The following is a 22,767-nucleotide window of genomic DNA, read 5'->3' as shown; positions in this document are numbered from 1 at the left end:
CAGTAACGTAAGCCAGGAGACCCTGAGCAAGTTTCTCAAACTCTCTGCCTCAGTTTATCCACCTGTCAGGTGGAGATAGCAATAGCACCTACTTCATAGTTATTGTGAAGATTAAATGTCTAATATAATGAGCCTGGCACAGAGCCTGTGCAATAGAAAGTGTCAGCAGCAGCAGTAGTAGTAGTAGTTGCCATTATTATTATTGTTATATGATTGTTGTTGTTGTTTTTTTTTAAATATATATTTTATTGACTTTTTTACAGAGAGAAAGGGAGAGGGATAGAGAGTTAGAAACATCGATGAGAGAGAAACATTAATCAGCTGCCTCCCGCACACCTCCTACTGGGGATGTGTCCGCAACCAAGGTACATATGCCCTTGACCGGAATCGAGCCTGGGACCCTTGAGTCCACAGGCCGACGCTCTATCCACTGAGCCAAACCGGTTAGGGCTGATTGTTGTTTTTATTACCAACACCACCACCACCATCACCACCAACAAAGGCTTTAGCCAGGGTTGCCTTCAAAGCAGTGTTTGTGAGGTGGTGATGTTCTTGGGGAGGTGACATGTTTCCTTAAAAGATCATTAGAAAAATCACAATAGATAATACTTCACACTCACTGGGATGGCTATAATTTAAAAACAGAGAACATGACAAGTGTTGGCGAGGATGGCGGAGGAGTTAGAACCTTCATACACTGCTGGTGGGAATGTGACATTGTGCTGCCGCTATGGAGAACAGTCTGACAGTCCCTCATCGAGTTGAGCATGGTTACCATACGACCCAGAAATTTCACTCCTAGGCATATACCCAAGAGACTGGAAAAAATATGTCCACACAAAAACGTGTACATGAATGTTCATAGCACTCTTCAGAGTAGCCCAAAAGTGAAAATAACCCAAATGTTTATCAGCTGGTAAGTGTGGTATGTTCACACAGTCGAATGTTACTCAGCTATAGAGAGGAATGAGATGCTTCCCCATTCCTTTTAATGATACTGGCTACCACATGGTTGAAGTTGAAACAGGCTGAGTGAAAGAAGCCAGGTACAAAAGGCCACATGTTGTCTGACTCCATGTATATGACACTAGTGGCCCGGTGCACGGATTCGTGCACATTGAAAGGAAATTAATTAGAAGAAAGATTTGTGCCGTAATTACGTTACTGCAAAAAATTACATGTGAAAATAGTGTATATAATATAGTATAAAATTAAAATACTTTAATATCGCTATTCACCCTTTATAATAGAAGTGTCAGAGATGAAAGAAAATTAGTAAAATGTATATGAAAATAATATATAAATTGATTAATAAATAAACAATAACAACATGATATAAAAACAAAGACATGATATAAAAATAACAAAAACACGATATAAAAACAACATTGATAAAAACAATGACTGGTAAGTTGATTAATAAATAAACAACAACAACATGATCTTACCTTATAATAGACAAATATGCAAATTGACCGCACCTTCGCTACACCCAAACCATGCCCACCATCCAAGCCACGCCCACCAACCAATCAGGATGAATATGCAAATTATCCCAACAAAGATGGCGGCTAATTTGCATATCGCGACAGCTTAGAATGAAGCCAAGAGCTGCAGAAGGGAGCAAAACTGCAGAGAAGCAAGCAAGCCGGGGGGAGGAGAAGGGAGGAGCGGAGGCGGGGCTGGGGGAGAAGGAAGTTGAGCAGGCGGGGCCGGGGGAGAAGGGGCGGGGCCGGGGGAGAAGGGAGGAGCGGAGGCGGGGCCAGGGGAGAAGGGAGGAGCGGAGGCGGGGTGGGGGGAGAAGGAAGGAGAGCGGGCTGGCGGAGAAGGCGGGGAGGGGGAGAAGGGAGGAGCGGAGGCGGGGCCGGGGGAGAAGGGAACAGCAGGCTGGCTGGCAGAGAAGGCGGGCCGGGGAGAAGGGAGGAGCGGAGGCGGGGCCGGGGGAGAAGGAAGGAGAGCGGGCTGGCGGAGAAGTTAGAAAAACAGGGGGGCTGGCGGAGATCTCGGGGGGGGGGGAGGGGACAAGGGAGGAGAGCAGGCAGGGTGGGGTAGAGTGCAGCAGGAAACCCTATTGCAGGATTTTTCCTGCAACGGGAACGCTAGTATAACAATAAACATGATATAAAAACAATAAAAACAACATTGAGCCCTAACTGGTTTGGCTCAGTGGATAGAGCGTCCGCCTGCGGACTGAAGGGTCCCAGGTTCAAGTCTGGTCAAGGGCATGTACCTTGGTTGCAGGCATATCCCCAGTAGGGGGTGTGCAGGAGGCAGCTGGTCGATGTTTCTAACTCTCTATCCCTCTCCCTTCCTCTCTGTAAAAAAATCAATAAAATATATTTTTTAAAATTGATAAAAACAATGAATGATAAATTGATTAAACTTATTCTAATATTTCCCTGTACACCACATTAAGGTTAAAAACACTTTCAGAGTGCTTGACTAATTTCCCTTGTGATGAAGTATTGACAACTTGAACATCACATGCTCTTCAAACTTGAGAGAAAGCAACATATAACTGACCATGTCTGAAAACGGGTTCAGGTAAAATATGCGCAACTCAACGTTTATTTTTAAATTGTCAGTGTGCAATTTAAGTGACTTTGCTAGTCATATGTACCGGCCAGTTGGTCGGACAGTCAGACGGATGGATGGTCTGTCACTTAGCCATATATATATATATATATATATATATATATATATATATATCCAGAACAGGCACATCTATAGGGACAGAAAACAGGTGAGTGGTTGCCAGGAGCTGGGGGAAGAGGGAGGAATTGGGGCTGATTGATGATGGGTACATGGTTTTTTTTGGGAATGATGGAAATGTTCTAGAGTTACAGAGTAATAATAGTTGCACAACGTAGGGAATAATTAAAAACACTAAAGTTTACACTTTGAATTGGTGAATGTTATGGTATGTGAATTCCATCTAAATTCTTTAAAATGCAGCAGGGGAAAAAGTAAGATCATTAGTGAAGTAGTTCCTGCTCCTGGTAGTACAGGTGCTGCTGAGCGTTTAGTAAACCACCTCAGGCTGGAGGGGGTGCTGCCCGTGGCCCTGCCCCCTGAAGAACCTTGGTTCGAAGGCTTCCCATAATCAGAAGGGATTCTGGGAAACCACAGCCACCTGCTTGCCTAAGAAAATGACACCCGAAGTAAGTTTGATGTATTGTGTAATTCAAAGGCAGGCAGGCAGGCAGGCTTTCGAGATGAGTCTGAGCTAATGGCTTAAAAGGGTGTTTAAAAGAGAAAGCTGTAGCCGGACTGGTCTCATCTGCCCAGTCAGCAGAAACGGCACATTAAGGATGAGAAGTATTTAAAGCTGGCAGCCATGACATGCGTTTTCCGTCCTACAGGGTTTAGTTAATTCACGGTTCTCCCGTGGAATTGATTAAGGTCAGGAGGTTCTTTCCCCTCTTGCTGGCTCCCCTGCTGTACCCCTTTATGTCAGAAGGCAAGAAGTTCTCCAGAAATTAACACTCAAAGGTTGCGCTCTTCTTTAAGCAAATTAAGGCCTTTGGGGATGACCAGGTGGCCCATCAGGTTTTGCCAGGGCCAGTGAGCCCCATTACCAACAAAGGTGTTGAGCCAACTTTATTTACAGCTCTTAGAGCCAGTTCCTGTGCTGTTGAAATTCCCCCAAAGACCTGTCTGTACGGGCCTTGTCAGATGTCAGCACACCGCCTGCCCCATCAGCACTTTAGCCTTCCACCTGCAGTGTGGGCTTGAGTGAGATGCCCCAGAGCCAGCTCACCTGGAACCCAACACTCCCATTTGGTGACTGTTTGGAGGCTACTGCAATGGCCCAGGTGTCAAGGAAAAAGGCAAAGAGAACCAGGGAAAGAGGATACATGCCGACTGATCACAGGGGCAGGGCGAAGTGGAGGTTAAGGCTTTGGGGTCAGGCTGGATTGAGTTCAATTCCCAGCTTTGTCTGTTTGCTAGGCATGTGACCTTGGGCAAGTCACTTCACCTCTGTGCGTCTTGCTTTACTCACTTGTAAAATGGAACTGCAGTACCTGCCTCCCAGGGTTCTTATGGGGATTAACTGAGACTCTATATGGTGCTTCTCATGGGGCTAACACTTGATCACTTCCTGGTAGCCATAGGATAACTAGCAGCCATAGCCCACCTGCAGGCTCCTGAGCATCCTTGGAGGGTCTAAAGTGGGGATTCCAAAGCCTGCGATTCTCGGCCATTCCCAGGCGCCACCCTAGCCTCTGGAAAGTGTGCCCACCTCTGCTGGCTCTCATCTTCAGAGTTCACATGAAGGCCCTGCTCTTGGGTTGCCTTTGGGGCCATCTGGGGCTCCTCCTTAGGATCTGGCCAGATGTTTGGGGGGACAAAGGCGCCATTTATTCATCCAACAAATATTTATTGAGAACTTAAGTGCTCAGCACTGGTGTAGGTACTGTAGATATAGTCATGACCACAAGGATAGTAGGGAATAATAACGATATAAGTATAGTAAATATACAGTGTGTTAAATGCTGTAGAGAAAAAATAAAGCAGGGAATAAGGATAAGAATGGAGATACCAGCCCTAGCCGATTTGGCTCTGTGGATAGAGCGCTGGCCTGAGGACTAAAGGGTCCTGGGTTCGATTCCTGTCAAGGGCATGTACCTCGGTTGCAGGCTCCTCCCTGGCCCGGGCCCAGGTCGGGGCTCGTGCAGGAGGCAACCAATCGATGTGTTTTTCTCACATCTATATTTCTCTCTGTCTTTCCCTCTCTCTTCCACTCTCTAAAAATCAATGGAGAAATACCCTCGAGTGAGGATTAAAGAAAAAGAATGGAGTGCTAGAGGCAGGGGACTGCTATTGGAAATACAGTGTTCAGGGCCTGCATGGAGGGACCTTTGGAGGAAAAGAGGGAGGGGTCCCAGAGGAAACAGCAAATACAGGTGACTTGGGCAGGAGCACATCCAGCGATCTGGCTGCAGCAGAGAAAATGAGGTGAGGGTAGACTCTGTCAAGTGGGGAGTCATGCTTTTACTTTGAGGGAAGTGGGGATCTCTGGAGGGCTGGAGCTGAGCAGAGGCACATCGTGATGTGACTGCGGTTGTAACAGGCTCGCAGGCTCTACTTGGGAGAGAAGAGCCTGTGGGGATCTGGGCCAGAACTGGGAAGACTGTTAGGAGGCTGCTGTGAAGGTCCAGGCATCAAGAGATGAATTGGGTCTATCGGGCGAGGGGATGGGAGATATTGGATTCTTGGGCTGTCTCCATGTTCTTCTCCCATCCCTCATTTTGGCCTCCTGCCCCCACATGCTAGCAGGAGACTTTCGATTACCCCTCTGCGGGTGCTCAGGAGTTGGGGCTGGGGAGGCATTGGAAGCAACCAGTCATTGTGGCCTCATTTGAGCGTCTTCATTCTTTCATCCTCCCTCCCAACACCCACTGCTCCAGTTTAAGCCCTAAGCGTGCCTCTGGTCCAGAGCTCCTCTTTGGGGATCTCAGACGTCTTTGAGAAAGTATCAAAGGCCATGGAGCCTCCCACAGGTGTCCATCCACATCTTTTTTTTTTTTTTTTAAGGTTGTTGGTGTTTTTTCCCCCATATATTTATTGATTTCAGAGAGGAATGGAGAAGGAGAGAGAGATAGAAACATCAATGATGAGAGAGAATCATTGATCGGCTGCCTTCTGCAAGCCTTCTACTGGGGAATGAACCCACAACCCAGGCATGTGCCCTTGACCGGAATTGAACCCGGGACCCTTCAGTCCACAGGCCGGATGCTCTAGCCACGGAGCCAAATCAGCTGGGGTGGTGTCCACATCTTTACTTATAATTCCAGGGCCTCACGGCTTCCCATTCACAGACCCAGAACCTTGGCTCAAGTCAGAGTTACCACCACTACCTCCTCAGGGAGGAGGTCGGGCAAAGCAGAACGGTCAAGTGGGAAACTTCCTTCCATGGCCTCAGAAGAGGCTGCCAGGTGGCCTGAGAAGGTACCACAACTTTGATCAGAAGAAATGGAAGACACTGACTTGCCCTTAGGCGAGGGCACCACACCCAAAAGTGGGAGTGGCAGATGGTGGGGGGGTGGGGGGTGCCGGAGGCCATGGGGGGGGGGGGGGAACACTGATAGAATGTTAGTTTACAGAGGAACCCGTGGGGGCTCTGCCTCTCCTGCAGGGCGGTCTCAGGTGGCTGCGGAAGGCTCCAGTTCCGCAAACCTCTAACGTGACAAGACCAGCAGCAAAGCAGGTTAACCACATATCAAGGTTGAGCAATTGATAAAAAGCCTTATCTTGCCCTGTTGTAGAAAAAGGGGAAACAGAACAAGGGTTCATTTTCCTGAAGTCACACAGTTCTTAGAGGCACAGCTCTACCTGGCCCCGAGCTCACACCCTGGGTCCCAGTGTTGTACGAAGCAACGCCAGTGCGGCCGTTGGAGCCCGAGTCAGGGCATCTGGGAGGCTGGCCGCCAGCCCAGTCCTGCTTGGGGTCAGCTCTGAGCAGACGGCATTTCCTTCTTTTCTTGGGTGGTCTTGCTGTTTCTGTCCCTGGGCTGGCCCACATCTTGCCCTCTGATGCCATTGTCACCGGCCCTTCTAGAAGGAGTCAGCCTAGTACACCTCGAGGAGCAAACTCCCAGTCTGTCTCTTCTCCACTCTGCCCAGGGCAGCTGTATCCTCCTTGCCCCTTTGCCTCTGGACCAGTTCCATGGGTCAACATTCCTCTTAAAGTGTGACCCTTGGGAAGAAAATCAGCATTCATCACTTAGATCATTAGATCGTAACCCTGAGAATGTACTTATCAAACCACAAATAGACTCGGACAGAACCAGACCACGTCGCCTCCCGTCTCTGAGTGTCTGATTTCTGATAATGCAGCTGAAGTCTGCATTAGGGGTTTTGGAAGCCTGAACGCAGGGCTTGCCTGTTGAAGTTTGTCGACTCAACACTGGCCCTCCTTGGGTTCAACCCTCTCGTTAAAGAAAGCTGTAAATGTGATCATAGGAAAGCCAACATGAACCAACTCAAATGCTACAAGTGACTACAAAAGCAGGTCTCTCTCCTTCCTTTCACTCCCTCCATCAGCAGTTCACCTCCTGTGACAACCAGTGTTACCAGTTTCTGTATCCTGAAGATATTCTAAGCACATTCTCTGTCCCATTTTGCTTTCTCTAAAGGCAAGTTCCTCTCATATTATTACATACAGATTTATTTTATTCTTTTTTTTAAGTTAAATTTATTGGGGTTATTTGATTCTTTTAAGCAGCTACCTACCTCATTTTTTTTTTTTTAATTAAGATGTTTAAAAATTGTTTTTTTTTGAGAGAGAGAAGAAGGGAGAGGAAGAGAGAAACAACAGTGTGAGAGTGAAATATTGATCGGCTTTCTCCTGCACACCCTCTAACTGGGGATCGAGCTTGCAACCCAGGCAAGTGCCCTGACCAGGAATCAAACTGGCCACCTTTTGGTGCACGCGACGATGCCCAACCAACTGAGCCACACTGGCCAGGGCACTAATCCTCTGTTGACGGATGCTTGGTTTGTCTCCCATGTTTGGCCACTTACTGCCAGCAGTGCCTTATGAATAATAACCTTGTACCTATGTCCTTTTGCCTGTGTGCAAGCTTCCAATTTTTGATCATATTGGAACGGGGGAAGAGGCCAGGTAAACGGACTGTTGGTGCAAGAAAGGTCCAAACCTGTAAGAATTTTTATGAGTCTATTTGAGCCAAACTGACGACAGTTGCCGGGAAGCAAAATCTCAACAGATTGAGAAAATGCTCCAGAGAATGGCAGTTGTGCACCGTATTTTGTACATGACAATCAAAGGAGGAGGTGTGAGGGGTTACATGAAATCCATTGGTGAGAGATTAGGGAGGCGGGCGGGAGCAAGCAACCTCGGGGGAGGAGGTAGGGGGGATCTGGGATAGGATGGAAAGTAGAACGAGACACTTCTTTTCCATAGGTGGGTATAGGATAGTGAGCGGTCTCCTGCTCTGGTGCAGTGAGTGTGCTGGGTGGGGGGGGGGGGGGGGGGGTGGGGGGGTCTGGAAAAAGGAAATTATTCTGACATTCCAAAGGTTTGTTATTGAAGATGCAAGAAAATACACAGGCTCCGTTAAGGTAAAGGTTGACCTTTGTCAAGGAAGATACCAGCCTAGGACAGGGCTACCCACCATGACTGGCTTTCAGTTGAGAAGTTTTAATTTCAGACCATCCTATGTGGTTCCTTTTGGTCTCTGAGTTTGTAAGGCCGCCATGCAGGCCTCCCCTGAGCTTGTCAGGTTTCGTATGTGGCCCTTTTTTCATCCACAGGACCACAGAGTCTTGTAAGAGCTGCAGCCAGTAACATTAAAAGTTTGGGAACTGAGCTGGGACAGGTGCCACCTGTCCTTGTGGTGGCAGCCACCGTACCGTGGCATCTTAAGGAGTTAGTCATGTGGCCGGTGGCTGCACCCTTGCATCTGCCAAAGTCTACGCCTGGAACCGGGTCTTGGTCTTCCTGTCATTTTCTTTATTTTTGATTTTTCTTTCTTACTTGGAGTGAGAAACACCAATTTGAGATATTTCTGCTTTTTCCTGTGACTCAGCAGGATGCGGGATTGGTTATGGGGGCTTATTTCTCAGGAGCCAGAGCGAAGGCCCACGCGGGGGCTGAGCGATTACCTTCAGCACACACTCTTGGAAGCAGCTGCCTTCCACATCAATGCTTATTTGTTCTTGATAATGGAAAACGATGCTAGCGTCCACTAAGAAAGAAAACACTTTCTCTTGCAAGCTCTGTGGGACAAGTGAGCACTTGTTTGGGAGTCATCTGCAAGGCATGTGACCTGGAGCCTCTGGGAAATGCCCGACTTCTGAAGCTGGGGCTTCCAGCTGTCTTAGGGAGTCTTGTTCCAAATGTCAGAGGCAGGGGGCCCAGGATTTCCAGCACAACCCACCTTTGGGGAAAGGTGCACGCCCCACATTCTTTCCCTGTGAAGAGGCTTCCAGGCTTTGTTCCCCAGTTACCCAGTGATCCCAACTTCCCAGCTCCGCGCCTGTGTCAGCATATTTCTGCGTCAGCTCGCACTTGGGAAATGCCGCCGCCAGATTGGCGCATATTTCTACCCGGGTTGTGTTCTTTACGGAGAATTAAGTCTGTGGTGTTAAGCAAACTACCTTTGTCCCCAGCATGGATTTTCCTCCATTGTGTCCCTCGTACCTACCCCCGGAGCTTCTCTCCCTCTTCGAGACAGAGCAGTTTTAACCGAGTGGTTGCTATACCAGCGTTGGCAGGTTTGGGGCGGGAATCCTGCTTTAGAGAGTGACTGGCTCTGTGACCTTGAACAAATGACTTAAGCCTTTCTGGGCCTCGGGCTCATGGGCATCCAGGGGATTAAAGGACCCCGCCTGCTTCCCAGCAGTTCCACGCCTGTGAAGAGCTCAGCACCACGTCTGCACATAATGACTATCATTATATTGAATATTTATTTACTCTTCTAATTATTGTTAATTAAGAATGATTTGTGGCTTATCTTTTCCTTCCCCACGTTTTCATAACTCTGACCTTGGCATTTTTGGGTGCATGGATGGGTGTCTCTTTTGAACCATGGGACTTGGACTCATGGAGTCCTCCTCAGAGGAGATCCTAGCAACTATTTTTGTTACAGGTTCGTTGAGATGTAACTTACATCCCTTACAATTTACTCACTGTGAGTGTACAGTGAGATAATTGTTATGCATATGCACAGCTGTCTGGCCATCACCACAATCCAGTTTTAGAATATTTATATCACCCTACAAGTTACCTCGTGCATCTTGGAAACCAAGACTCAGACCTATTCCTAGCTCTGGGCAGCCACTGACCTTGGTTGTCATATAAGTGGAATATGTACTCTTTTGTGCACTTTTTAAAAATGCCCAGGCATAGGCCTTGCCCCAGATGAACTAAATCCAATCTCCTGGGCTGTTAGTTTTTTGTTTTTTTTTTGAATTGTAGTCTTTGTCTTTTTCTTCCACTTAGCATAATGCTTCTAAGGTTCATCTATACTACGGCAGTTATTGTTTCTATTGCTGAGTAGCTGTACCATACTTTATCCTTCCTAATAACTATCTAGGTTGATTTTTGTTGTTTAATGGACAAGTGGAGGGAAAAGAAGAAAGTTGAGGAAGAAGGCACTTAAAAATACGGTATTTTTAGATGCCCTAATTTTAGAAAAGCAGGGTATTATGGATACAGGACAGGGGAAGTAAGTGAATTAGGAAAGGGTCGTAGACCAGAGTCTGAAGGACACATAGGACACACAACAAGCATTAACAGTGGCTTCTCTGCTTGGATGGGACCATCAGTGCTTTTTTATTTAAAAAAAATATGTTTTTATTGATTTTAGAGAGAGAGAAGAAGGGAGAGGGATTGAGCCTGAAACCCAGGCATGTGCCCTGACCTTTGGTACATGAGATGACGCTCAACCAACTGAGCCACACTGGCCAGGGAGACCATGAGTGCTTTTGATTTGTGTGTGTGTGTGTGTGTGCGCGCGCGCCTTTTTTGGTGGTAGTGGATGACAGCTTTATTGAGATATAATTTACACATCATACATTAAATCCTTTTAAACTGTAGTATTCAATGGCTCTTCAGTATATCCACAGAGCTGTGCAGCCACAAACAACTTGAGAACATTTTCATCATCCCAAAACGAAGTCCCTCATCCTTTAGCTGCCACCTCTTGGCTGCCCCTTTCCCCTAACCCCCAGAGCTAGGCATCCACTCATTTATTTTCCATCTACAGAATTTGCCTATTCTGGACATTTCATATAAGTTAACCAACACATGGTCTTTTGTGACTGGCTTCTTTTAGCATAATGTTTACAAGGTTCATGCACGGTGTAGCACGTATCAGTACTTCATTTCTTCTTGCTGCTGAATGCATAATATTCTATGGTATGGATATGCCACATTTTATCTGTTCACCAGTTGATGAACATTTGGGTTGTTTTCACTTTTTGGCTATTTTGAATAATGTTACTACGTCATCTATGTTTTGTCACTTTCCCCCTCTAGCACAAGTTATTGCTATTGAAATTAAAAACAAAACTTAAGATTTGAGGGGAAAATAGCACCCTGAGTAACAAGTGGCCGAGGAATGTGAGGTATGTGTGTTTCTACCGTCATGTTATCATCCAACAGCCCAGAGTAAAAGGAAGGGAAGTCACGGGGTGTCGGGTGGGGAAGGAGGAGGCCTCAAAACCCAGAAGATCAGACTGTTAAGGGGGTAGGGCTGTAGGTTTTGGGGAGCACTCTCCCTCCCGGGAGCATGTCCACACATTTTCTCCCTCTCAGGCTTGCATTGCATCTCCTAAACTCTTAGGGTCCCCACGAGACTTGCAATGGGCAGTGGCAGCTCATCCCAGGCTAACCCCCAAACCTCTCTCCAAGGCCCCCCTTTTTTCTGACTTCCCTGCGAGCTAAAGCAGCCCCGTGTAGGCTCTCCTGTTACTTCTTCTATCCTAAGCCCTTGCTTGCTTCACTGACCCCAGCTTTAATAAACGTACTCTGTCAACCCCTCTTTTGCCCCCACAAAAACAACAACACTAAGTCTCGAGAGTCAGCCAGACCTGGGTTTGAATCCCACCTCAAGCCACTCAGTGCTGTACGAACTTGGGAGAGTCGCTCTCTGAGACTTTACCGATAAACTGGAAGAGCGATACTTCCCCCACTGGTGTGGTGATAATGTAAAGTGTTCATTATACCTCCTGCCTCTCCTAAGGGCAGCCTTCGGAAAGCCATTCTCCACCATCATTGGGTGCTCCAGGCACCTGGGGGAGGTTTAAAATATACCCGTGCCTGTGCTCTCCGAGCCCTAAACATCAAATTCAGTTACCCCGGGCAGGGCCCAGGCCTGGGTATTCTGTTGTTGTTGTGTTGTTAATCCTCACCAGACGATATTTTTTCCATTGCTTTTCAGAAAGAGTGGAAGGGAGGGAAGAGGGGGGGTGGGAGAGAGAGAGAGAAACAGTGAGGTGAGAGAGTCCATCGACTGATTGCGTCCTGCACAAGCCCCAACTGGGGGCGGGGAGTGAACCCACAACTCAGGTACCTGCCCTTGACCGGGAATGGAACCCACGACCCTTTGGTTCACAGGGCGATGCTCTAACCACTGAGCAATGCCGGCTAGGGCCAAGCCTGGGAATTTTTTAGCCCAGGAGAGTCTGTACAGGGCACATTAGACCCTGGATGGGAAATGATGTTACAGGTATATTGGTCACGGTGCTTTATTTCATAAAATAAAGAGCCCTCCCTTGGGGCCTAGGACCCAGTCCCCCACCCCAGGCCCGTCAGCTGTCTCTCCTCTGAGGGGTCAGCAGGAGTTGGAATTTCTGAACGTGGGGCCCTCTCCGGCCTTGGGGAATGCAGCAGAAAGGAAAGGTGGACAGATGTTGTGGTGTATGAGGGAGCCTCTTCTTTCTAATCAATAAGCAAACAGTTCCTGGAGTTGCCCAACCTGCCACAGGAATGTTTCCTGGGTTGCAGGCCATGGGAATGATCAATTACCGCCTCTGCGTTTAGGCAGGCAGGTTGGGTGTTTGTGTATTTAACATGCAGCCAGAAGCTGGGTCAGTAAACCCCCAATTTAGTGAGGAAGCCAGAGAGCCTCCTCATTCTCTTTGTTGTTTTGACAAAACCAAACAAGTTTCCCTTGCTGTGACAGGGAAGAAGTCCCCTCCACCTCTCCCGCAGGCCGGATGCCAGCTCCCTGCTGGAGCGGAGTGCCATTGCTTCCCCCTCTTCCCTTTTTAAAAAAATTTAATATACTAGAGGCCCGATGCACGAGATTCGTGCAAGAGTAGGCCCTCACAGCCGCAGTGGCTTTGTCTGGAAAGGCGTCTGGATGAACATTCTGCTGTTTGGCCATTTGGTTGATTTACATATTATGCTTTTATTATAGATTTTTATTGATTTCAGAGAGGAAGGGAGAGGGAGAGAGAGAACCATCAATGATGAGAGAAAATCTTTGATCAGCTGCCTCCTGCACACCCCCTACTGGGGATCGAGCCCACAACCCAGGCATGTGCCCTTGACCGGAATCGAACCCAGAACCCTTCAGTCTGCAGGCCAATGCTCTATCCACTGAGCCAAACCAGCTGGGGCCTCTTCCCCTTTTTGAACAGGTGCGGTGAGAGGCCTTGGCAGTTAGTGTTCACCTTGGAGAACTAAAGCCAAGCCCTTGGTCTCGGACTTGAGCAGAGAAGAGGCCCGGCTGAGCCACCAGAGCCCCATCCAGGCAGGATATTGAAATCAAACTAGATGAGGTCTTATCAGCGGGTGCTAGCCCGTATCTGAACTGCCCAGGACAGGCCTGGGATGAAAACGACATTTCTTTTCTGGCCTTGATCTGAACAAGGGCAAAGGGAATGGAGGCCGGGTCTGACCAGACAGAAGGAGCAGGAGCCTTCACCACTAACAAGCCTGTGTGGGAGCCCGTGCTAACATGACTTTCATTTCACTAGAATGTCAGCCCCAGGAGGTCAGGGATCAGGACCGGCAACCCTGCTGTGTTCACCCCTGGCTCTTCAGAACTAGAATAGGGCCCAGCCCACCGTAGCTGAGCAGCAGGTGAGCAGTGCTAGGCGCTTGAATTTCCTCCTGGTTGTCACATGGCTCCCTCCCTCCCTCATCTAGCATGCAGCCAGAAGCTGGGACGACTGCTGCTGCTGCTGCTGCTTCTGCTTCTCCTCCTCCTCCTCCTCCTCCTCCTCTTCCTCCTCCTCCTCCTCCTCTTCCTCCTCCTCCTCCTCCTCCTCCTCCTCCTCCTCCTCCTCCTCCTTCTTCTTGACTTCTTCTTATTATTACTTTTAAATCTTTAAAAACATGTACAGGAGGAGATGTTTTTCATAGATGAGAGAGAGAGAGGGAGAGAGAGAGAGAGAGAGAAACAGAAACCATTGATTGTTGCCTCCCGTACACACTCCAACCAGGGATACAACCCAAAACGGGTATGTGCCCTGACTGTGAATTGAACCTGCGACCCTTGGGTGCACAAGACAATGCTCTAACCCAACTGAGCCACACCAACCAGGGCCTAAAGTAAATTGTCCCGTCCCCTCCAGCTGCTGCATAAAACCTTGGAACCCCCTTACATGCTTATTTTTCTCTATTAACACTTTTCATTGCTGACACTTATTAGTTTGTCAATTGTCTCCTCCCCACTGGAATGTAAGCCCCGTGAGGGCAGGGACATGGCTTTGTTTTGCTGTATGTCCCAGGCCTTAGGATGATGCCAGGCAAAGAGTAAGGGCTCAGGCAATATTTTGTTGAAGAAACAATCCTTGATGCAACCCCTTAAAGGCGAAGAGGAGAATGGGGAAACTGACGCTCCAGGGAGGTCAACATAGCTTGCTGACAGCAGCACATAAAAGCACAGCTGGGGTTTGAACCCAGATTGGTTTGACCTGCATTTACACAGATGTAAACTATAAAAGTGTTTGCACTGGCTTTTAGCCACTTCCACAAGTGCCATTTATGACATTTTTTACTGGGCCGATTCTGATCAGCACCACAGTGTTTGCTGTTCAAGAACAGAAACAGCATTAGCCTGAGCAGAACCATGAGTGGGGAGCAAAAACACACTGTCCGAGTGACCCAGGGGGAGGACAAGGGTGATGGATCACCCCTTTGTCCTGGTGGGCGCCCCTTCCCTGGGCTAATGGTTCCTTCACCTGTGATCTCACTGCTCACTGTTTCTCTCTGCGCTGACACCCTGCCCTGCCCTCCACCTCCGTCTGTTTTGATGGAAACGGAAGCAAAGGGGGACTTTGCTCCTTGCTTCCTACCCAGGCAGCATTCATTGTTTTTTGTTTTAAATATGTTTTATTGATTTTTTACAGAGAAGAAAGGAGAGGGAGTTAGAAACATCGATGAGAGAGAAACATCAATCAGCTGCCTCCTGCACACCCCCTATTGAGGATGTGCCTGCAACCAAGGTACATGCCCTTGACCGGAATCAAACTCGAGACCCTTGAGTCCACAGGCCGACGCTCTATCCACTGAGCCAAACCGGTTAGGGCAGCGTTCCTTGTTGACATCTGTTATTTGGGTGCCGGTGAAGACAGAGACCACGTAGTTAAACTGTGTTCTGGGCAAAGACGTGTTGGGAGGCTGGGAGAAAGACCTCACTAAGCTTCATGTGAGTAAACTTCCCGTCTCGGGGGTCCCCTGGGCGTCCCCTGTCAACAAGGGAGATCTGAGCGCAGGTGTGGGTGCCCCAGGCGACGACACCCCTGAAGCCCATCACCTGGGCTTTATGGACACACAACTTGAGTTACGCTTGTGCAGCATGATAGCCCAAGCTGCTTATCTCTCCCAGAAAAATGTGTGGGGTTTAAGGCTAGCTCATGAGAGGAATTCTTGACTTATTTTAGCTAATGTAATATGTTGATTTAAAGGAGGACATTCTTTAAAACAATTTTTTTAAAAAAAATGGATTTCAGGAAGGAAGTGGGCGAGAGAGATAGAGACATCAGTGATGAGAGCGAATCATTGATTGGCTGCCTCCTGGTTCATAGGTCAATGTTCAACTACTGAGTCATACCAGCTGGGCAAGGAGAACATTCTTGAATCTGACAATCAAAACTTTCTCCTTCGCGTGGCTTCTGATTGTCACAGTCCTTACTTAATGTTTCCTGAGGCTTGGAACTGGGTTTCCAAGGCACAGCAGCCTTCGTTCTAGGAGAGAGAGGGAGTGTGTGTAGGGGGAAGATGGAGACTGGAAACTTGGCTGTTACATGCCAGCTACTCTCCACCTGTCCTATTCTTTTGTGTGAACTAACCTCCGGGATCCATTCAAGTAGTAATTATTTTGCAAAATGGCTCATCAATACTAAGAGGCTGCCTGTGGTTAAGTCCCGATAGTGGCGGCCGACCACAGGCTCTGCCACTTGATGGCCGTGTGGCTTGGCCAGGTCTCCTCAGTGACACTTCTCGGAGCCTCAGTTTCCTCATTTATAAGCAGGACTGCCCAGGCCACCTGGGTCTAGGAAGGCTATCAGGTGGTATTGTGTCCCTAGTTCTCAGTAGCAAATGGACACATATAATTTGAGACCTATTAGGGCTAAAAAGATAGTCTTCCTGGTGCAACTTGACTCTCCTCGGCATCACCGAGAGTGGACAAGCTGGAGGCTTTCCCTCCCACTTTTTAAACCTGAAAACGACATTTTTCTGCTGAGCCTGGGTATTCAGTGAACCCATAAAGTTTAGTAATTTCATGGACACCATCAAAGGAAAATGGTCCAGAATCACACAGAGCCATCAAAGAAAATGGAACCTATAAAGGAATTGTATAGGCAGTGGTAGCTATGGAGAATTATGGCTTTGTTTGAAACACCGTTCCTAACCAGCAAAAATAAACTCTTGCCTAGCTAAGTGATCCGTGTCTGTCTTCCCAGGATTCCTTTTGTTCATCAGGTTAAACTTCTTGTCTTTTTAAAAAATATATCTTGCCCTGGTTGGTTTGGCTCAGTGGATAGAGCGTCCGTCTGCGGACTGAAGGGTCCTGGGTTTGATTCCAGTCAGGGCCCATGCCCGAGTTGCGGGCTCGATCTCCAGTAGGGGGCATGCAGGAAGCAGCCGATCAATGATTCTCTTTCATCATTGATGTTTCTATTTCTCTCTCCCTCCCTCTCTGAAAGCAATAAAAATATATTAAAAAAATTAAAAAACAAAAAATAAATCTTTATTGATTTCAGAGAGGAAGGGAGAGGGAGAGATAGAAACATCAATGATGAGAGAGATTCATTGATTGGCTGCCTCCTGTACGATTGAGCATGGCTTATACCCAGACAGGGAATCGAACCATGACTTCCTGGTTTATAGGTCGATGCCCAACCACTGAGCCACCGTGACTAGGCTAAACTTCTTGTCTTTTATCTTCTCTAAGTTAGAAACTGAAGCCTTCAGGTTGGGGGTATGCAATGGCCCCCAGGAGCCTCAGAAAGCTCTCTGATCTTAGCCCTCGAGTTGTGTGTGTGACTTTCTCTTCCTGAGGCTGAGCGCTCAAGTTCAAATGGTCCTTGAATGAAAGCTAAATGCCCTCTTCTTTGGTGTTAGCTGTGGCAAAAGCTTTCTGATGAGAGGGAAACAATCCATAATGCACGCCTTTGTGTGTGGTGTGGTGAAGACACTGCTTTCAAATAGTTGCTTCTAAGAGACTGGGGTATCCCAGTCTTGAGATATAGTTACCAAATAACTATAGTTAGCTGGCTTTGATAGCAGGCCCCTGTCCTTAAATCTCAACATCTCCTGGAAATATATAAATGCTTTTCAAACTGTCTTGTTCCTACCCACTCACATTCCAGCTACGGGGCTGGGCGGGGGTGGGAGAAGAATCCTTGAAGCTGGACTGTTCTGTGGCAGATTGGCAATTCTAAGTGAAGAATGCTGCTGAGCGCCCAGAGCCTACCCCAGCGCTGGTCACGAGTTTAATGTGTATTTGAACTTCACTCATCTCTTCCAGGGCCTTCTGATGAAAGCTGCTACTTCCGCCAAATAAGCTAGAAAATGAGACTCTTGCAGGATGAATAATACACAAAATCACAATGTGTTAAAAAAGTCATTTTGTCCGGCCGGCGTGGCTCAGTGGTTGAGTGTTGATCTATGAACCCCAAGGGATCATGGCTCGATTCCCAGTCAGGGCACATGCCCGGGTTGTGGGCTTGATCCCCAGTATAGGATGTGCAGGAGGCAGCCAATCAATGATTCCCTCTCATCATTGATATTTCAAACTCTCTCTTCCTCTCTGAAATCAATAAAAATCAAGAAAAGTCACTTATTTTTGTTGTTTTAAAAAGTAATTCATGGTAAATGTGACATACAATCTATACTAATAAAAGGGTAATATGCTAATTAGATCGGATGTCTTCCGGACATCCTTCTGGACAAAGCCACGGTGGCGGGGGCTGAGGCAGAGGCTATTAGGGGCCATCAGGCCGGCAGGGGAGAGCGGTTATGGGCAATCAGGCAGGCAGAGTGGTTAGGGGCGATCAGGCAGGCAGGTTAGGAACCAGCGGTCCTGGATTGTGAGAGTGATGTCCGATCCTGGGCCTAAACCGGCAGTCGGACATCCCCTGAGGGGGTTCTAGGTTGGAGAGGGTGCAGGCTGGGCTGAGGGACCCTTCTCTTCCCCCCCCCCCCGCATGAATTTTGTGCACCGGGCCTCTAGTCCTATATCATAAAAGCCTAATATGCTAAGTGTCCAACCGTTTGTTCGACCATTTGACCAGTCGCTATGATGTGCATTGACCACCAGGGGACAGATGCTCCAACCAGTAGGTTAACTTGCTGCTGGGGTCCAGCTGATCGGGACTGGGCAAGATGGGCCGGACACGCCCTGGAGCCCTCCCACGGTCCCTCCCCGGCCCCGATCGTGCACCGGTGGGGTCCCTTGGCCAGCTCTTCAACATCCCCTGAGGGGTCCCAGATTGCAAGAGGGTGTAGGCCAGGCCAAGGGACCCGCCGGTGCACAAATCCGTGCACTGGGCCTCTAATATAATATAGGGATGTACAAGGAAAATACCTTTAACAAAAAGAAAACTACTTCCTACCCTTCCTGCTACCACACTTCTTCCAGTCTTCCCCCACCTGCCTCCACCCAGATGACCGTTAACCACCTGGTGTATAGAATTCCATACTGAACCTGGAATGTCTTTTCCTTAAATATTCCTTTTCATTATTGCTGGAAAGCGTATCCCCATTTTGCATACGGGAACAGGGGTGAAGACAGCCCAGCCCCTTCACTCACCAGCATATAATTTAGGGCAAAGGAAATGGGGCTAGTGATGTCTATCCAAAGGCTGAGAAGGTGGGAAATTTAATCAGAAAATTGGACATAAGGAGCACAGTTCAAGGGGTCGGTCTGGCTAATAGAGAGAAGCATGAGGAACAGCGGTTAGGGTCATGAACTCCCAGGCTGTCTGGGTTCCAATCCCAGCTCTACTACTCAACTAGCTGCCTCAGTTTTCCCATCTTGAAAAGGCAGCATTGGTAGTGCCAACCTCATAGAGTTCTGGGATGAATATTAGTAAAGTGCTTGGAAGAGAGCTGGACACAATGTTCTATACATGTTAAGAATTGCCTGGCTGGTGTGGCTCAGTGGTTGAGCATCAGCCTATGAGCCAGGGATGATGGTTCAATTCCTGGTCAGGGCACAGGCCTGGGTTGCAGACTTGATCCCCAGTAAGAGGCATGCAGGAGGCAGCCAATCAATGATTTTCTCTGATTATTGGTGTCTCTATCTCTCCCTCTCCCTTCCTCTCTGAAATCAACCAAAATATATTAAAAATGTTTAAAAATTGCTTACATAAAGGTAGTTGAAGTGATTGGTTGAGGTTGTAGTTTTTGATGGTGATGATAACGTTATGGTGGTGAAAAGTTTTTCCCATTAAGAGATGACCATTGGGTTCTTGTCAGTGGGATTTGGTCTTTTAGATCAAGTGACCAAATGACCGGTTTAAGAAAGGAGGAGGAATAGAGGATTGCACCCTCTCCAATCCGGGACGCCTCGGGGGATGTCTGGCTGAAAAGAATAGTTAGTTCCTTGCTGGCTTTATTTTCGTTTAACTTTTTTATTGTGAAAATGTTTAATTATATCCACTTCCCAGGTACTGGTCCTCTTGTTCCAACAGTTTGCCATTCTTATTTACTCTCCCACATGCTGGCCTTACCGTTCACGGTGGCTCCTCATCGCTGGCCAGCCCTGGCCAGGTTTGAAGTAAGCTTCCCAGAGCCTCCCTAGATCTGGAGATCCCCTTGGTCTGTCCTATAATTCTTGGTTTATCAGCCTAGAGGATCAGGTTGCCAGGAAAGGTAATGACCCTTAATGAGCACCTAGAAATTCAGGTTGGGGCTGCCTGGTGGCCACACTTCTTCTGTCACTTCCCAAAGGGTGGGGCTTTGTCACCATTAAGATGAGACGCCCCAGAGCAGGTTAAACGCCTTGCATCAAGTTATGCGCAAAGCCATTTTCATTTTTTCAGGCCGCCACCCTTGGCAAGTCCAGTCATGCTTGTCCCAACTTTCGCTACCCAGATTTGAGCTTGAGTTGGCTGGCTACAGGAATGCCGTGTGATGAACCAAGGCAGCTCTTATTCCCTGGTGATGTGACAGGTCCCCAAACAGTCCAGTTGCCCCAGTTTTTCTGTTGGAGTGAACTGGGGGAGGGTTATTTGAAAAATATCTGGTTTTGCTAGTTTAAAAAGAAATTTCTGTTTTAGACTTACAAGGAGGTATCGGCCCATCCTTTGAAAGACTTTGCATTTTTGCCCTTGATGGTGTTGCTCAGTTGGTTGGGTGTTACCCCGTGCACCAAAAGGTTGCTGGTTCAGATTTCCAGTCTGCGGGCTTGATCCCTGGTAGGAGGTGTGCAGGAGGCAGCCAATTGATGTTTTCCTCTCACATCCATGTTTCTCTCCTTTTTCCCCTTTTCTCTAAAAATCAGTAAAATACCTGAAAAAAAAAAAAAACTACTGAAAAAGAAAAGACCGTTTTTCTTCTCGGCTTCTGTTGTTATTTTAGGGTTCATCTGTCTGTTTAGCAAATACTTGTCTTCCAGCTTGTATGCAAAGAAATAAAAACCTCCTTTGACTTGCATTGTCCTTTTGCTTTCAAAATGTGATTCACATTCACTGGCATGGCTAATCTTCACAAAACCCTAAAGAGGCAGGTTTGATAAGTGGTGGTATTCTTCATGTTCCAGTGGAAAAAACCGAGGCGCAGAGAGGTTAAGCATTTTGCTGAGGCCACTCAGCAAGAACATGGCAGAACTTGGGTTTATAATCCAGCCAAGAATCAGACCAGCCCTTTCTTCATGTCGCCTTAAACCTCCCTCCCGCTCCCAGCCCCTCCTGTCATTTATTACAGCCTTATTTGCCAGGTAGTAGACTCCCAACTACTGCATGAGTTGGCTGCAGATTTTTATCATCCCTGGATTTTAGGCTACGGGGCAAAGTCATCCTTTAAAAATAGCTAAGGCCCCAAGCAAAAAGTTCTCTCCAGGGTGAGAGAGTGCCAACCAGGAGACATGCTGAGGGTTAGTCCCAGCTCCACGGTAAAGTCGTTATAGGATGTCAGGTAAATTTCTTAACCTCTCTGAGCCTCAGTTTCTTCATCTTCAAAATGAGGGGTACTCGTGGTACTTACCCTGCCACCCCCAAACATGGTTTTATTTTCTCTGGCAAGGGTGGGGCTGTTGGCTTCAAAAACATTTGCAAGGGTGACCCCTGGTGGAGGAAGTGAAAACTGCAGTTCAGGCATCATGGTGATTTTAGGGCTTTCTGGCAGAGAGACCTGGTCCTCATGAATGGAGAGGTGTCTAGCTATGTAAAATAGGCACAAAAGCAGGAACTTAATAAAAGATGACTTACACAAAATAGAAATTCCACGGGAGGAATGCGGGGCAATTATCTGGGAGGAAAACAGGCCAACTTGAGTTTCCCAGAATGAACTGTTTTATCTACGGTTCCCTCTTCCTTGAAGGCTCTTGAGCCGTGTTTTCTGTAAGGCTGGTTCCTTTAGGTCTCAGCTCAGATGCCTCCACGTCAGAGAGGTCTTCCCTCACCATCCAATATAAGTTGTGCTTTTCCCAAACCATCCCGCCCTGCTGTCATTCTTGTAGTACCCTCTTTAATTCTTTTAGAGCCACTGGCATTGATCACTATCTGCAAGTTTTGGTTTAGGTATTTGCCCATCTCCTCCACAATAGTATAAGCTCAATGAGAGCAGGTGTCTTATCTGTCTTGTTCACAGTTGGTGGGAACCTTATCAATATGTTTATTGATTTGAGAGGGAGAGAGAAACATTGATATGAGAGAAAAAAACATAGATCAGTTGCCTCCCATACGCACCCTGACTGGGAATGGAATCCACAACCTTTTTTGGTGTATGGGATGATGCTTCAATCAACTGAGCCACCCAGCCAGGGCAACTACATTTTTACAAAACTAGTTTTGTCTTTAAGCAGTTGGTCCTAAGTTCCCTCACCCAGGTTGTCCTTTGCCTTTTGCATTTGACTTGCCTCCCTGGATGATCAGGTTGAAGAGTCCTATGACTCCCCAACTGACAGTGAGCAGTTTCTCCTCTGCCTCCTGCAAGCAGGAATTTCCTCTGAATGTCTCAGATAATCTACAATAATAAAAGAGTAAGATGCAAATTGACCATACCTTTGCGATGCCCACCAGCCAATCAGGAGTGAGTATGCAAATTAACCCAACAAAGATGACGGGTTAATTTGTATACGCAGGCATTCCTCACCGCCCCTGGCTGCTCTGAGCCTCTGGGCAGCGTGGGAAGGCGGAAAGGTGGCTCTGGCTGGAGCGAAGATGGTGCCGGCAGCCAGGGGAAGGAAGGCCCATACTTGCACGAAACTTTGTGCATCGGGCCTTTAGTAAGCATATAATCAGCACTCAGTAAATACCTGCTGTTATCAATGTCTTTTGTGGAGTACTCATAGGGGTTGAATAAATTATTAACCAAAGCTATATATATATCCTACATAATAAAAGGGTAATATGTAAATTACCATCACTCCGCTACGCCCACGATTGGGCCAGCAGGAGGCGCAGGGGGCGGGACTCGGGGTGGCCAGGGTGGCCGATTAGGCCGGCGGAACGCTGAGCTCGCGTCGCCAGCAGCGGCGCGAGCTCAGCGTCTGCGCCATGGCTGTGCTGTGGCACAGAAGGGGCCTCTGGGGCAGCGAGCCCACGTCCTGCTGCGGACCATCAAAAGCGGGGAGAGAAAGTGGGGGAGCTGTCTGTCTGTCCACTCCGGCACCAGTG

The 22,767-nt window shown here is 47.8% G+C and overlaps 1 protein-coding gene across 2 annotated transcripts in view; it reads left to right on the top strand.

Moving 5' to 3' along the window:
- LOC307116494 (cadherin-1-like) overlaps positions 1-22,767 on the top strand; it is an 89,775-nt gene that overhangs the window by 29,555 nt on the left and 37,453 nt on the right. The gene's annotated exons all lie outside the window — the stretch shown is intronic.

Source organism: Cnephaeus nilssonii (assembly GCF_951640355.1).
Source record: "Cnephaeus nilssonii genome assembly, chromosome: 20".
NCBI classification, from domain to species: domain Eukaryota; kingdom Metazoa; phylum Chordata; class Mammalia; order Chiroptera; family Vespertilionidae; genus Cnephaeus; species Cnephaeus nilssonii.
Note: the sequence above shows the minus strand (reverse complement) of the source record. Positions and strands in the feature narration are given on the sequence as shown.